General features: G+C 48.0%; 1 protein-coding gene across 2 annotated transcripts in view; it reads right to left on the bottom strand.

Moving 5' to 3' along the window:
• LOC146191529 (uncharacterized) overlaps positions 1-14,489 on the bottom strand; it is a 295,812-nt gene that overhangs the window by 172,633 nt on the left and 108,690 nt on the right. The window lies entirely within an intron of this gene.

Raw genomic sequence — 14,489 nt, 5'->3', positions numbered from 1 at the left:
AGTGGATACAGCGCTAAAGTTAAGGACATCCAGTGTTATTAAGATGACGACAGACAAACACGGCAGCACGTCCCACCCAACTTCTGATTGTTCGGAGCTTCTGAGCTGGAGCGACGTTGTACGCATTGCCACTGTATACTTGTCAACAAATGTATATGTAGGCGATAGAGTGGATCGCAAGAGGAGCACTTCTGCTCCGGTTGCCCACGGACCGTTATCGCCACAATGACAGCTCTTTTATACACGATAACACGCGCCGTACTAAAAACAAGAATAGACCCTTGTTCGAGAAATGGGGAGAATTAGTTATGAAATTTGCAGAGAAGACCACTTGCCTGAGAGAACGAAGGCTTACCCTTGCGAAAAAACCCTATCAGTCACAATAACCTCATACAGATTTCTCAAACTAAACTCGTATAGATCTCATATAATCTCATACAAATATCATTGAATGTATGAGATATATGAGATTGTATGAGATATATGTGAGTTTAGTATGAGTTTGGTATGAGAAATCTGTAAGACGTTATTGTGACTCGTAGTTTTTTCGCTAGGGTAGAAACGTGTAAAACCATAGCGAAGAGTCTGACAGTTCGAAGAATTCAGTTTGAATTATGTGGGGCACTATTTTTGGTAAAGGTGCCTCGTGCGATAGAGAAAATATTCAGGGAGAACAAAAAAAAAAAGAGGAGGAGGAGGAGGGGGGGGGGGGGAGAGTATTTATTGATAAACGTGAAACGCTCATGGTCACTCCCTTCTCAAAGAGGCATGGCAGTGACGGTTACGTAAAGAAAGTTGCAACACCTAAATGAGCGAAATGTTCGTGGTTCAGATGACTCCAAACATTCGAAAATTTTGTTTTGGCCGTTGTAGTTTCAAACAGAGAAGCTTGTGGTGAAGCTGAACTCTGCCCAGGAATTCCCGGAATGCCGCACGCCGCAGTGTGACTGTGCCTTTGCCCAGCCCTCTTCAGATCCCTTCAAACGGTGCTAAGCACGAGTAGCCCTAACGACCACACTCGCCAGCAGCCACTGCTGCGGGGTCGACCGCAGCGGAGACGCCTGGTTCGTCGGCGATTCGGCGGCCACCGCGGATCGTTGGACAAGGCATTCGCGTTCGTCGGCCGCTGCCACCAAAGCGCCGTCGGCGCCGGGAGGGTTGTCATTAGATGCCATCAGGGGCAAGGAAAGCGGGTGACCGCTACCAACCGACGCTGCTCATCGCCGAGCTTGCGCGCCATTCGCACTGCACTCTCGGGCCCTCATCGTCTTCGCGTGCGCGGCGCCTATTAGAAGTTTATTAAATACGTTTTGTTCCTCGGCGCCCGCAAAGGCGGCGCTGCGCGGTTCTGTCTTGCGTAAAAGAAATAAAGCAGCTGAGCGTCTGGAACGATAAAAGCGCAGCCTAACGGTCTCAGCCGAAGCGCCACTGGCAAAGGTTCATAAAACGGATCATTAAGTGCTGCCCCCCCCCCCCCCCCCCCGCCACCCCCCCTTTCTAGCCCGGCCTGAACCTGCGCCTAACCTGAGCTTCTGCACCACTAGTCCTTCGCATCCTGCGTTCTCGCTCTCAGCGTGTTCTGCTAACTCGACCATTTAGGAATCGCCTGGCGCTTTTATTCTGCGAGAATGTAGGAAAAGAAACAAATGAGTCGTCGTTCGCTTTTACATAACGCGAAGCATTCTGCCGCATCGATGCTTTTCGCGGGTCGGCTTTCGCGAAGAGGAGGAGGGGATTGGGGAAGGGGTCTTGAGGATCAGGGCAAGCGCGGAGTAAACTGCGTTCCTGATGACTCGAGCTTTGTTTTGCGTAAACGCGCGCACTCTCTCAACGAACGCCACGTGGGGGAAATCGTTTGGCAGTGCTCGGCTCTCGCGTTTTCCGCTCGAACCGAGCGAAGAGCGGTGGGGGGTGCGAAATAAAGAGAAGAAAACGACGCTACTTGAAGGTCATGAACTCAACCTACGTTAGCACTCCGTCGTGGCTTGTTTATCCCTATTTACAACTCAGAAACAATCACGTTGGCTTCAGCGTGTCAAGCAGTAAGAAGACATCTTTAATTTTATCTAATTTGAGCGTCCGGTGCCAGTGCACCGCGGCCGCTCCATCTCCCGCACGAGAGATCGAGCGGCCGTGGCTGTACAAAAGAGTTACTTAATTTTTATTTACCAATCACTGGCCAGCGATATGCGCGCCGTAATGCGGTGATAGGTTGAGAAAATAGGTTATATGCTGAAAATAAAACTAAGATCAATGGCAGCGAAGAAGCCGTCACTAAAGGACAGATGAAATGTAGTTATAACCTGTTATAACTGATTATAAACTAGATGGCGAAAAGCATGTTTTTTTTTTTTTTTTTTTTTTTTTTTTTTTTTTTAAGTAAGAGGTTATGACATCAAGCATCCGTTTTGAGTCAAGACGAAAAAAGCGAAAAAGGATATACACATGCAAAATTGTATGAAGCATGTAGCCACGATACGCCGAATACAACGGCAGATTTCATCCCCTGCAACTATAACACAGAGAAGTACATGTCATCTTTGTAAAAAAAAAAAAAAAAAAAAAAATACAGCCCAAATAAATTCCTTCAAGGCCGGAAGCGCACTCTTTGAATTCTTAAACTTGCGAAGAATGAGGACGAGATTTTTCATTTCTTGCGAAATTGCCAACGCTTGAGACGCGTGCATCCAGCATACTTACACTACTTAGAAGGTAACCCCATGGGCTGTGTATTTTTGTCGAAGACCGTACCGGTGCGAACAAAAGTCAACGGAGCACGCTATTTCATTCTACAATTTTCCACGCCTTGCATAATTGTAACTGGCATTCACTGTATGTGCGATGCCCTTTAATTCACTTGGACAAATACTGTTTTCTTATCTCCATTGCAGAGGCCGTGATTCTAACTTAAATTCAAAAGCGCGCTCCGTTTACTTATGTCGGCACCTGTACGTGGCTGGTCAAAACGTTCTATAGTGCGTATAAAGGATAAGATCAAAATATGACAACCGAGAAAAGAACTGTGTAAAAAAAAAAAAAAGAAAACGAAAGAAAGTAATAATTCACAAATTTGTTACACACGCGTCAGAGAATAGGATCGATGGGGTGCCGGGCAAAGAACGAAAAATCAGGAGAGAAAAAAAAAGGATAAGGGAAAAAAAAAAAAAAAAGGACTCAGCGCGAGCTAGATTTCACAGCACTTAAATGCAACGATGCAGTAATTTCATTTGGAGCAAAGTAAATGCGAATACTGCGATTATTGCGTGGAAGTCTTCGCGGCTCAGAGAAAGGACGCAGTTTCGTTTCAGCACTGCGGGCTGTAGCTTGCACGCTAAGTTTATCGGAAAAACCACACGCGTTGCGTCCTCGTTCTCCATCATGCCGCGCGCATCGAAGCACGGCGTACGATATTCGTAACTAGTCCGAGCACCCTATCGATCGCATTAGCAAAGTCTCCGACTTTTCTTTATCGACCACACAGACAGCTACTTCTCTTCACACGAATCACGACTTCCACATAGCAATCGCCGTTCGACTGCACTTTTCAAACTTTGCTTAATTGCCATTCCCTGTCTCGACCACATTGGAAGCGCAAATTCTTTCTTCGGGACTCGGAGCAACGTTTCAGTTGCGAACGGTATTTTCTTCTCCGTCCTTTTCTTGCCTCTCGCGAATTAACGCAACTAAGCTACTTAATACTACCAAACCACGCGACTGTCGACAGCTAGGAGTACAGTGGGAAATCATCAGACGGTTACCGTTAAGCACATCTGCGGGCGCACAGGAAAAGTAAAGCAGAACGAGCGATTATAAGGAAGGAACGAATAGAAAACAACAGGAGGCAGAAAGCAACGTCAGCGGAAACGAAGCGGTCAAGTTCCGCGAAAATTAGAAAGAGAGGATGAGGGCTAAATGAAGCAAGAGCAGCTGGGAACAATGGCGATAAAAAAAAAAGAAGTATACAAGTAAGTAAAATAAAACGCAGTGGGAAGCCTATAGGAAAAGCGAACGCCGTTGTTCCGAGAAATTAGTCGGGAACACGCATCCCCCCCTCTTGCCCCCTCGCGCACGCGAGGCATTTCAACGCGCTCGCAGAACGCAAGAGCTCAACTTCAGACTGAGCGGCTGCGGAAGCAACAGAAACTACGCAGCATCCCTAGAGGTTTCTCCCGCCTCGATACGAGAGAGGATAAACACGCCATTTTGTTTCCCGCTTGCTTTCTCCTCGTTCCACCACTCGCCGGATAAAATGAAGCAAACAACAACGACGGCACGGGTTCCAGCCGCGAAGGGAGAGCTACCTTGAATTTCGAGATCAGAAACAGAACCGATGGAGTGAAATCAAAGAAAAAGGCACCGCCGTGGCAGCTCTCTCGTCGCCGTCGCGTCTCATCGGCGTTAAAAAAACACACAAAAAGAGAAAAAGAAAGGCACTCGAAAGAAAATAAAACGCGCCAAGCGACGAACGGAAACGCCAGGCGCGTTAGTCGCTCCCTCTGCCCTCGTTTTTCCGCCTTTATTTTGCGTGTTCTTTCCGCTTTTCGCCGAACGAAAGTTGATTGATGGTCGAAGTGGGAAGTGTTCCTGTAAATACTGCACTGGCCGGGAGCACGTGCGTGCGTTCGCGCACCAAACTTCGAAAGCGAAGTCGGCGCCGGTCTTCCATAAACTGACTGGCGCAGCGCTGATGAGAGCTTCGGCGGCTCGCTCTGTTATTACTGCAAACACGAAGCCTTCGCGTCCTCCAGCAATAAGACCGAAGAAGGCGGCGCAGCGCCTCGCCCGGAGGCGCAGCTTGGCGCTCTCTTAATTTCCTTCTTTCGCGCTTTTCTATACGGTACCCGAAGAGGCCGTAACTTGAGCACGCGTTCTTATATGTTATGCTGGCCGCTCACATCGTGAACGAATACCATTTGAGAGCTAAGGAAGCGAATTACCCAAACAGCGTCAGACACCAAATTATGTTTTGCGCAGAAATACGTGGAAAAATTGAGTCTGGATACGCTTCTTACAAGCACGCAAAACGACCCTTATTTTGAATCTGCGAGCTGCTTCGATATACTGAGAGTCCGTAAACAAGCGTCTCGAGGTCTCGAGCGGTTTGGAAATACTTGAAGTTTGAAGTTCCAGGTAATCGATCGGTTTTTTTCTTTTCACTTTTTCTTTTTCCTCTTTTATTTTTTATTTCTGTGCTGCCCAAGGTTCTTCGCAGAGCGGCTGGCGTCGTGACATTGAAGCGGGGAAAGTGAAGTCGCTGAGCTTTACGAAGAGCAAGGAATGCTTCATGACTACATGTCTGCTGCGATTCCTGCCTGCATTGCACGTAACCAGGTTATCATTTGCAGTGCTTTCCTCTGTGTGTGTGTGTGTGTGTGTGTGTGTGTGTGTGTGTGTGTGTGTGTGTGTGTGTGTGTGTGTGTGTGTGTGTGTGTGTGTGTGTGTGTGTGTGTGTGTGTGTGTGTGTGTGTGTGTGTGTGTGTGTGTGTGTGTGTGTGTGTGTGTGTGTGCGTGCGTGCGTACGTGCGTGCGCGTGCGCGTGTGTGTGTGTGTGTGCGTGCGCGCGCGTGTGTGTGTGTGTGTGTGTGTGTGTGTGTGTGTGTGTGTGTGTGTGTGTGTGTGTGTGTGTGTGTGTGTGTGTGTGTGTGTGTGTGTGTGTGTGTGTGTGTGTGTGTGTGTGTGTGTGTGTGTGTGTGTGTGTGTGTGTGTGTGTGTGTGTGTGTGTGTGTGTGTTTCATGTCCGGTGCAAGTCTATAGATCCGCGTGCTGACGAGCATCAAGGCCGGCTGAAATGAGGGCAGGTCAAGTTGAACAATGAGCGATTTACCAAAGCTAATATAACCCACAAACTCCGTTTCAGGCCACCTAATACGGTGGCCGACGAAAAAACACGAGCAGAAAGGCCTCCAAACTCTCACTGATGTTTAGTAGAAAATCTTACAGATTCATACCGCTCAGGTTCCTATAAAGTGATAGGGAACACATGCAGGCCTCATTGCCCAAAAGCCTCCTAGAAATACAGGGCTATTCTTTGCGCCATATGTTTATTCGCTCATCAGTCTTTTCACAGCTCCCTGCTTTAGCCGGGCACATGTGACATTCGAAACATTGCGAACAGCATCGGCGAACTGCTGAAAAGTGGAGAGGGACCAACCTATCTATTTTTGCAAGGGCCACAGTTTGCAGCTTGTTCTTTATCAGTAAGCTCTGGTATGTTATGCAGGTGTTGCACTGTTCACGGTTAAATATTCAGAAGCTGCACAGGAATTTCGCCGTATTTGTATGGGCGTCTGAATGGGAGCGCTGAAGCCGGACTAACTTGTTCAGACGAGTAAAAGATGGTGGGCTAGGATTGGGCCACCTGTTTTTGCGACAGCTGGTCAGTCGTTTTCTTGTTTTTTAGAGACACGACTGACCCTTTTTTACGCACCGTATTCCAAGTCAGACTGAGGCGGCTGCTACCGGAGTACGTTGTTTCAACTGAAGATTTTCCGCAGGGATCAAGGGTTTTTATAGAAAAGTCGTAGGAACTGTTCAGTTCCTTTCAGCGCGGTTTTCAGGTGATTATTTGTCTACAGTAAAGCGAAAGAAATTGTATCGTGCATTGTGTGACATTATGTTCCCTGTGCCTTTGTACAGGGCCTTGTACGATGGAGGCCCAGGGGCAGATGTTTTAAAAAGGGTAAAAGGAATGCACGTGACGCCAGGAGCAAAAACCTTCTTTTTTTAAATTGCACTCCGGAACTTTGCCGGTAAAAACATTTTTGGAGAAATAGGGATTATTCATATCCTAGGGATCGAGATCGCACTTTTTAATATGGAAGCCAGAAACCATAGACCATGTATTTTTACACTGTTGGGAAGGAGTATATTTTTGGGACGTATTGCAAAGAATGCTAATGAAAGATTTTCCGCTAGATTCGCATGACATTCGGTACTTATGCGTAGAAAGTGAAGATGGGGTACCATTTGATTTAATTATGCTCATGGGCCTCCACTGTATATGGCGCTCAAGAATGGCAAGTAACCATTGCGATAAAGATGCACGACTTGCCAGAATTTACTTTCGGGAAAGCGTGGACAGGTTTTTGGCAATCCAGAAAGCTGCAGCAGAACATCCCGAGTGACTCAAGGCTAGAGCCTTTGTTGTGTATGCGTGAATTTTAGTGTGGCACATGTAAATAGCGTATGTAAATAGTATTTGAGTGATTTTTGTTGATTTTGGTCTCGTGAAATGTAATGTGTCAAGACCAGGCAATAAAGAAGAAGAAGAAAAAAAAAAGAAAGCATCGGGGAACTGCGCTTAGAATGGAGGCAGGCGCCTGCCTCCTTTCACATCGCACTGTCTGAAAACGCATTCAAGTCTCTCCTTGAAAGGTTGGAGTAGGTGCACCCATCCAGTTATCAAAGTTTGACTTTTTTTTTGCACACCATGTACTTCACAGCACAGATGTTTAGACATTGAGAATACCAAAACATATCACTAAAGTGTTGTCGTTACTGATCTAACTCGTCACCTAGCTGAGCCGGCGATGTCAGTGCACGTTAAAGTACCCCAGGTGGTCGAAATTTCCAAAAGATCGTTCCTGGTGCAACGCGTACATGTTTTTGGATGGCGCCAGGTGGCAGCGGTGACGTCAATTGTAGATGTAGTCCCTTGTGTACACAGTGAAAAGCGGTAAACTGAAAGGTTCTGTTGCCCCTTTGCTCTAAGTACCCCAGGAGTACAGCATTCGCTAGATAGTCGCGGTTACCAGGCCCACAGAAAATACGCTCATAAAAGAACACCAGACAGCCAAACTCTTCGCCTGGAGCGATGCTATACCTTACAGGAACTTTTTCAGAGGTCACTGAGCAGCGTGCAGGGAGACGGGCCATAGCGTAACTGCGTCTTCGGCAGGCCTCCAAAAACGGCCGGGCGAGACGAGGACCACTGCTAACACTACGTCTAAGGTGGCGCGGACAAACAACCACTAGCAGGGCGAGCCGGACCGCGAGGCGAGCAAGCGTGGCCGCTCCTGCACAACTACTACTCTCCCAGAGCACTACTTTCGACGGGGACCTCCGCCATTAACCACACCGGGCGACGGTCAGGCGGGGCTCTCCTCCCCCTCGTCCAAGCGGCAGCGAAGAGCGCCGTCCATCCACGACCGCCACTGAAGAGGAAGAGGCAGGTCCCGTAATGGCGGCGGCGGCGACATGCCCTGGTACGAGCAAAATGCACCCACCATGCAGCAGTGCTATGCAGCGGCGCCCAAGCTACAACGCAGGCGTCTCGACGTCTCGGACCTGACAAATTGACGAAATTACTCGCAATTCAGATAAAGCTTCAAGTTTGGTTAATAACCCGACTGCAGTATTGGCTGGTCATCGGCACAGGTCACAGCAACTCCCAGTCCCCGGGCGAGCCTTGAACTCTCGTTTCCTGGGAATAGCTATGCGACAAATACCGGGCTCCGAGTTGCTGGGGTCAAGCTGTTATAGCGTACACCGCGGTGCACCGTTTTAACGCGAGGCCCGGTAGTAGAGGCGCCGCGGCTTCGTGCACAAATATAAAGGGCAGCGTTCCCGGAAACGGCGAGCCTGTTTGTCCTCGCGCTGGTCGCGTCGTCGTGCGAAACAACACGGAGGACGGTGGCGCTAGTCGGCCCGAGTGGTAAAGCGCGCGCCAACGTTCCGAGAGGCGGCTCGGGGGGACGAACAGCGTGGCGACAGTGCCGGGGTTGTTTGCTCTCTCTCTCTCTGCGTGTGTTTGCCGTGGCCTGCGCCCAGCGTTAAGTGTCCGGCACCGCGGTTCTGGCACGCGACCGTCACTGACGCGTGAAGCGGCGACAGTCATATTTCTTTTTGCGTGACGAGTGGGCGCAGCGCTCTGTCATCCGTAGCTGGCGGTGCTTGTGCGTGTATTATAATGGCGTTCACCGTTTCGGAGCTAGGAACGCAATTCATTAGGAGCAGGGGTAGTGTATACCTTTACTTCTGGTTCGCTATTTCCAGAGCTGACAGCTTGCTGGGATAGAGAAAACACGCCCACAAAAAACAACGACAAAATTAGCCGCCAAATATAAGGCATGCCTCGAACAATAGAACGCACCAATCATTACATCATGTAGCATACCAATCCTACGCAGCATACATTTTTTCGTTGGATTTCGTCATTGTCGTACTTCTTAACGCGATGAGAGGATATATTTTTCTTGCAGCATAAGTCCAAGTGCTAGTATTCTCCAAGGTCATCTGCGCAAGCTAAGTGCTGCGCATGCGCCAGTTTCATTCGCGCTTCGCCACAGCTGCGCCGCAATAAACAATGCCGCAAGTGGGTTTCGAACCCGTTCCGGACCGAACAGATCAGCCTTCCTGACCCAGGCGCGAGAACATTATGCATCGCCGCAGCCGATACCGCCTCGTGTAAAACTGAAACAAATTCTAGCGATGTGTATCGGCGTAAAACCGCAACACAATATCACTCTGTGCAGTGAACATCGCAGTCTTCACAAAATTCCATCTGTACCGCTCCTTCATTTAACCTAGCTAAATACGCCATGCAGATACGCCGTTTGGGCGAGTGCGGGCAAGGTCCGCGAGCGTAGTGTCGGGCGAATCCACCAGATGACGCGTGAAAATGACGCGGCGTGGCGTAGAGGGAGCCACTCTCCCTGAAGACAGAAAAGGCAGACGTACCAGGCAGGCTGCAGAGACGCTGGAACAACAAGGACCTATAGACTTGCCCGTTGTCGAGGGGCTTAGAAAGCGCGCGAGCGTGCTAAGAACAAAGCGGCAGCAGCAACTGAGCCGATGGCTTACGCTCGTGAAACTGGGTTCAAGGACAGCTGAACCCTTACAATATTTTTAATTTTTATTTGACGCTGTACGCTTTTTTCAGGAGCTTTAGCTAGCAGAAAACTGTCTCGTGATTCTGCTATAAAATAAAGTTACAAGCGAGGTCACAGCATCACTTGTAATCGTCTAAAAAAAGACCCAATTTCCCGCAGTCGTCTAGGGGTGTATATTGTTTCCTTCTTGCTACCATTCTCATTGTCCCGGTTCGTGTAATTCCTACCATTTTCAAAAGAAAAAAGTTGTCCGGGGTGTTATCGAGTTAAAGATACAGAAAAAGCTAGCATGCTAGCTTTTCCTGTATCTTTAACTTCATAACACCCCGCACAACTTATTTCTGTTGTTTGAAATAAATTTGAAATGAATGAATGAAAAGTGACTGGATAGTTTGGGGCAGGCACAGCAGAGGACGGCGATGCTGTAGGACATCTGTGCTGACTCAAAGCGCTCAAACAAGCCTTAATTACACAGAACATTCTACTACGCTGCATTTTTATTTCATAGAATAATAAAAATATTATTAATAATAATAATAATAATAATGATGATGATGATGATGATGATGATGATGATGATGATGATGATGATGATGATGATGATGATGATATATCCTACACTAAGGTGATTAACCAATAGTCACTCATGAAGATGTAAAGTGGTGAACAAAAATGCCTTGACAAGACAGGCAGGAGGTTTATCCAGGAAATCGTATGCATTCGCACGCCCGTGGATGCGCGCGCGCCGCAGGCGAATATGTCCTTTGCGTCACGGGCTTCGTCATGACGGCTCATTGCGTGAAGTACAGGCTGCCTGTTACATACAAACAGCATGCGTGCAAGGAACTATCAAAAGCCGCGCAAGTGTCCCCTGAATCCGTCTGCACGCATGTTCTTCCTGTCGGGTAAACACAGGCATTTCCATGATAGGTTATACCAACGTCTGCAGATGGCCGAGGCACTACGATGCAGAAAAAAAAAAATTGCTCATGGTTTAGCTTAGCTTAAACCTGGTGCTTTCATGTGGCTACGTCTGGCAAAGCTTCTACGATGATCACGTGACTCCTTCGTGCGGAAGCCGTAGCTGCCTCCAATGCTCGGCTTTGAACCCCGCGTGATTTAACGGCTACAGCGCCTCCACGGCAAGTCGCGCTCAATGGCTGTACACGTGACCTTTGACCTTGACAATTGACCGTTTCCTGGTCCCCCTGTAGTGTAACTTAAGGTCTGACCTTGGCTAAACATTGAAGGTCATTGTGACACACGGAGATCTCCTGGCTATTATACACATCGCAGTAAAAGAAAGTGCACCCCGTTAGCGATGAAAAATCGGCGCGTGGCCTTATTTTGCGCAGAACATGAGAATATGTGACCTTCCTTTCCCTCTCTTCTTCGTAGCAAAATGGGCGAGACGAGGTTATCATTCAGACAGTGCGAACATGTCTCACCACGTGCTCTCAAGCCTCCGCATACACCTCTAGCAGGTCGGATTCCGAACCTAAGATATGCCGCTTTAAACCATGCAGCGACGAGCTCGGGCGCGACTACTTCGGTGACAGACAGGACGCCTAATTCCAATGCGACCACTGGCGCAGCCGACATCGATGTCGCTATGACCGTGTCATACATGGAGACCGAAGGTAGCTTTAACCACACAGGTTGGACGTAAGGGAGCTCATGATGAAGACTGTAGCGCTCGAAAACACACGGGCAACGCGCAGAAACCACATGCGCTGTGCGGTGTATCCTTCGTGTTCTCCATGTGTTTTCGAACGCTGCATTCGGCATCAATAACCAGCTTGTCGAAACTCAGCTACACTATTTAAGGAATCATTTTTTTTTTTTTTTTTTTTTTTTTTACTGTAAAACGCTCTTCGTGATTGGCTAGCGCTTAACTGCCGCAACTGTCCAGCGCTGAGGAGCTGGCCAATCCCGAATCAGGCTGATGATATCTTCCCTGGGTTCTGCTGAGTCCACTTCGTGGCTGATGATATAATGGGGCTTAGAGAGAGAGAGAGAGAGAGCCCCCACGCGTCACTACGCCCTATCGGGAGAAAGATGACCTCCTCAATAAAGGTTGCAAGGATCAACGTGGAGAATGTTACACTATTTTAGAGAAACAGAATGCAAAACATTCCGCTGCGTTGTTTCCAACGTCCGAGCAAAGGTCACCAGCTCGAAGACGGCAGCAACCACAACAGGCACCAACATGGAAACGAATGTACAGTGAATGAGCGCACATACAGCAACCAATAAAGTAACGCCCTTGCTGGGTAAAGGGCGCGCGAAAACAAGAAGCAGGGGGTCGAGACATCATTAGCGTAATTACTGGCGCAGCGGCGTGGGTGCCGATGCCAGGAAGTGCGTGCAGGTTGCCATCCGGAAAGCAGAACACTTGCAGAGTAAGCAACGCCCTTCGACGCCCCTAACGCGCCACAGCTGAGCGAGGCACTTTCCTAACTCGACCGGACGGAAGAAACACGCGGGCAGAAGGGGGGCGCCTCGAAGTGCGGGATATGGCCGAGATCGGTTCATAACAAGACCCGTTAAGGCCGCCGCAGTTATTGTCCTGACTAATTTGTGAAAGTGCGGGAGGGACAGGAAAGGGGGAAATGCTTCTTTATCGAAAGAAGAACGAAGAAAGAAACACGCAACTTCTCGCAAAAAAAAAAAAAATAAATAAATAAAATGAAAAATAAAAGACGAGCCCGACCACTTCGACAGAAAACCACTTGGCGATGATCCTATAAGACTGTTTCTTAGGCGAAGGAAATATAGAACGAAGTGCAGCGCGTTAGCGCGGTTGAAGACGGTTCGTTATGGTTAACCTTTGTCCGAAAACGCCGTAAATCGGCGCGTTTGCCTTTTACACTTAGTTTCTTTCCTTTCATCTTTCTCTGCTCTGCATCCTTACTTTTTTTTTTTTTTTCGTTCCATCCGCTCTTGAGAAGTCTCGAAAAAAAAAAAATCAAACTGCGAACGCCGCTTCAAGAAGTTCCTGCGCATTGCCTGTATGCCCACAATCAGCCGCATGTGAGTGTATGTATGTGCTTAGTTTTCTTTTGTATGCTTACAGCGACACGCGTTGAATGCAGTTCCCGAGCAGTGGCTACTAGAGGCGTGAGCGCATTCTGCTTTTTTGACGTCAGGCACCGAAGCGCTATAGTAAGATGGCATAAATTCAAGTGACAATAATAAAAGAAAGTTTGAGAAATGAAAACTGGGGCTTCGGTAATCGGTTTTTAACGACGGATTGCCGCCAAGGATTAAAAGTAAACTGGAAATCGCTCGTTCTCTCTTATCGTGGACGTCCCTTTTGCGAGTCAAGAAGTTCCACTCACACGCATACGCTGAATGCGCTTCGGAGAGACGTTCCGAAGAACCATTTACGGATGAAAAGGAGCCGACTTCAAAAAACTCTCCTCCGTCGCGATCTTGGTTCGGCAAATGATGGCGTGCTCACGCAGAATATCCGGCTGTCTTTGAAAGCGAAGGTTTATTATCTTTTTCTTTGCTAAAGGGTAAACAAGGACCGATAACTTTTATTTATTGGCGAGAAATCTCCATTTACAGTGTTCTCGAACGGGGCTGCCGCAGAAACATATGGTTGGAAACTACGAAGAGTCTCCTTCGCGCCAAAGAAATCTCTCTTGGCAAAACTTTGAAGTATGCAGAGATGCAAGCGCGCTATCAGCTTTGCTGTTGCATTTGTCGGCAAGCAAATGCTAGCGAGCGGACCTTCCAGGCGCTGCGCGATTCAGTTATTGACATGAGACCCGGCCGCAATTCCGCAGGCAATAAAAATTGAATAGAATTTAACCTGCCTTGCAATACAAAATCTGGAACGCAGGCCCAGTTCATTTATCCATCAGTGACCGGGCAAGGCACTGCGGGACAACATTCAAGATCGATGTGCAAACACAATACTATAAATACGCATTAGCGGGACATGTGCTGAGACAAGTCCGAATAGCTCTGCTGACCGTTATCGAATTATTGCACTTAAGCCTTTTAAATTTACTTCTCAAACGACACTTTTACTTTGAGGATATTCTTTTCTAGGAGCAGGCGTTCTGAACGCGTGGAGGAGCCACATCATGGAACCCAAGCTCGCTGTAAGGCTTCAAAATCAATCACTAAAGCGGCCACCACAACTGCCCTGTCCCCTGTACAGTCTTCATGTAGATGCAGAAAAACAAAGCAGCTTATAAATCGACCGGTGATAATGAGAAGATATGCGCGTGGGAGCACATGCGCGCAGGTACAACTTAACGGGCACAACATCGAGGCCTAGTTATATCAGCGCTAGTAAGACCCCATTTGACGCAAGAGCTCTGACAGGAAATTTTTCCAGAAATCGAAGATTTGCTTACCACTGGATGCCAACAAAATCTAGGGGACACGTCGGCCCGGAAGAGGACGGCTTAAAAGCCGGCGCCTACAAGCAGACGGAATCGCAATATGTTGTAAACACACGTTTCAAGTTCATGCTTTCTGAAGTTGAAATAGTATTTAGGAATCGTGACACGTAATGAAACCATGGAGAACTCTACCCATTTAAGCTCGGGAGTCTTTGCCAACGACAAATGAGTCATATAGAAATTTGACGAATAATGGAGATACATCACAGGCGACATGGAGTCTGCCTGTAAATCAAAC

Source organism: Amblyomma maculatum, chromosome 4 (assembly GCF_055883805.1).
Source record: "Amblyomma maculatum isolate TAMU_Amacu chromosome 4, ASM5588380v1, whole genome shotgun sequence".
Taxonomy (NCBI): Eukaryota; Metazoa; Arthropoda; class Arachnida; order Ixodida; family Ixodidae; genus Amblyomma; species Amblyomma maculatum.
Note: the sequence above shows the minus strand (reverse complement) of the source record. Positions and strands in the feature narration are given on the sequence as shown.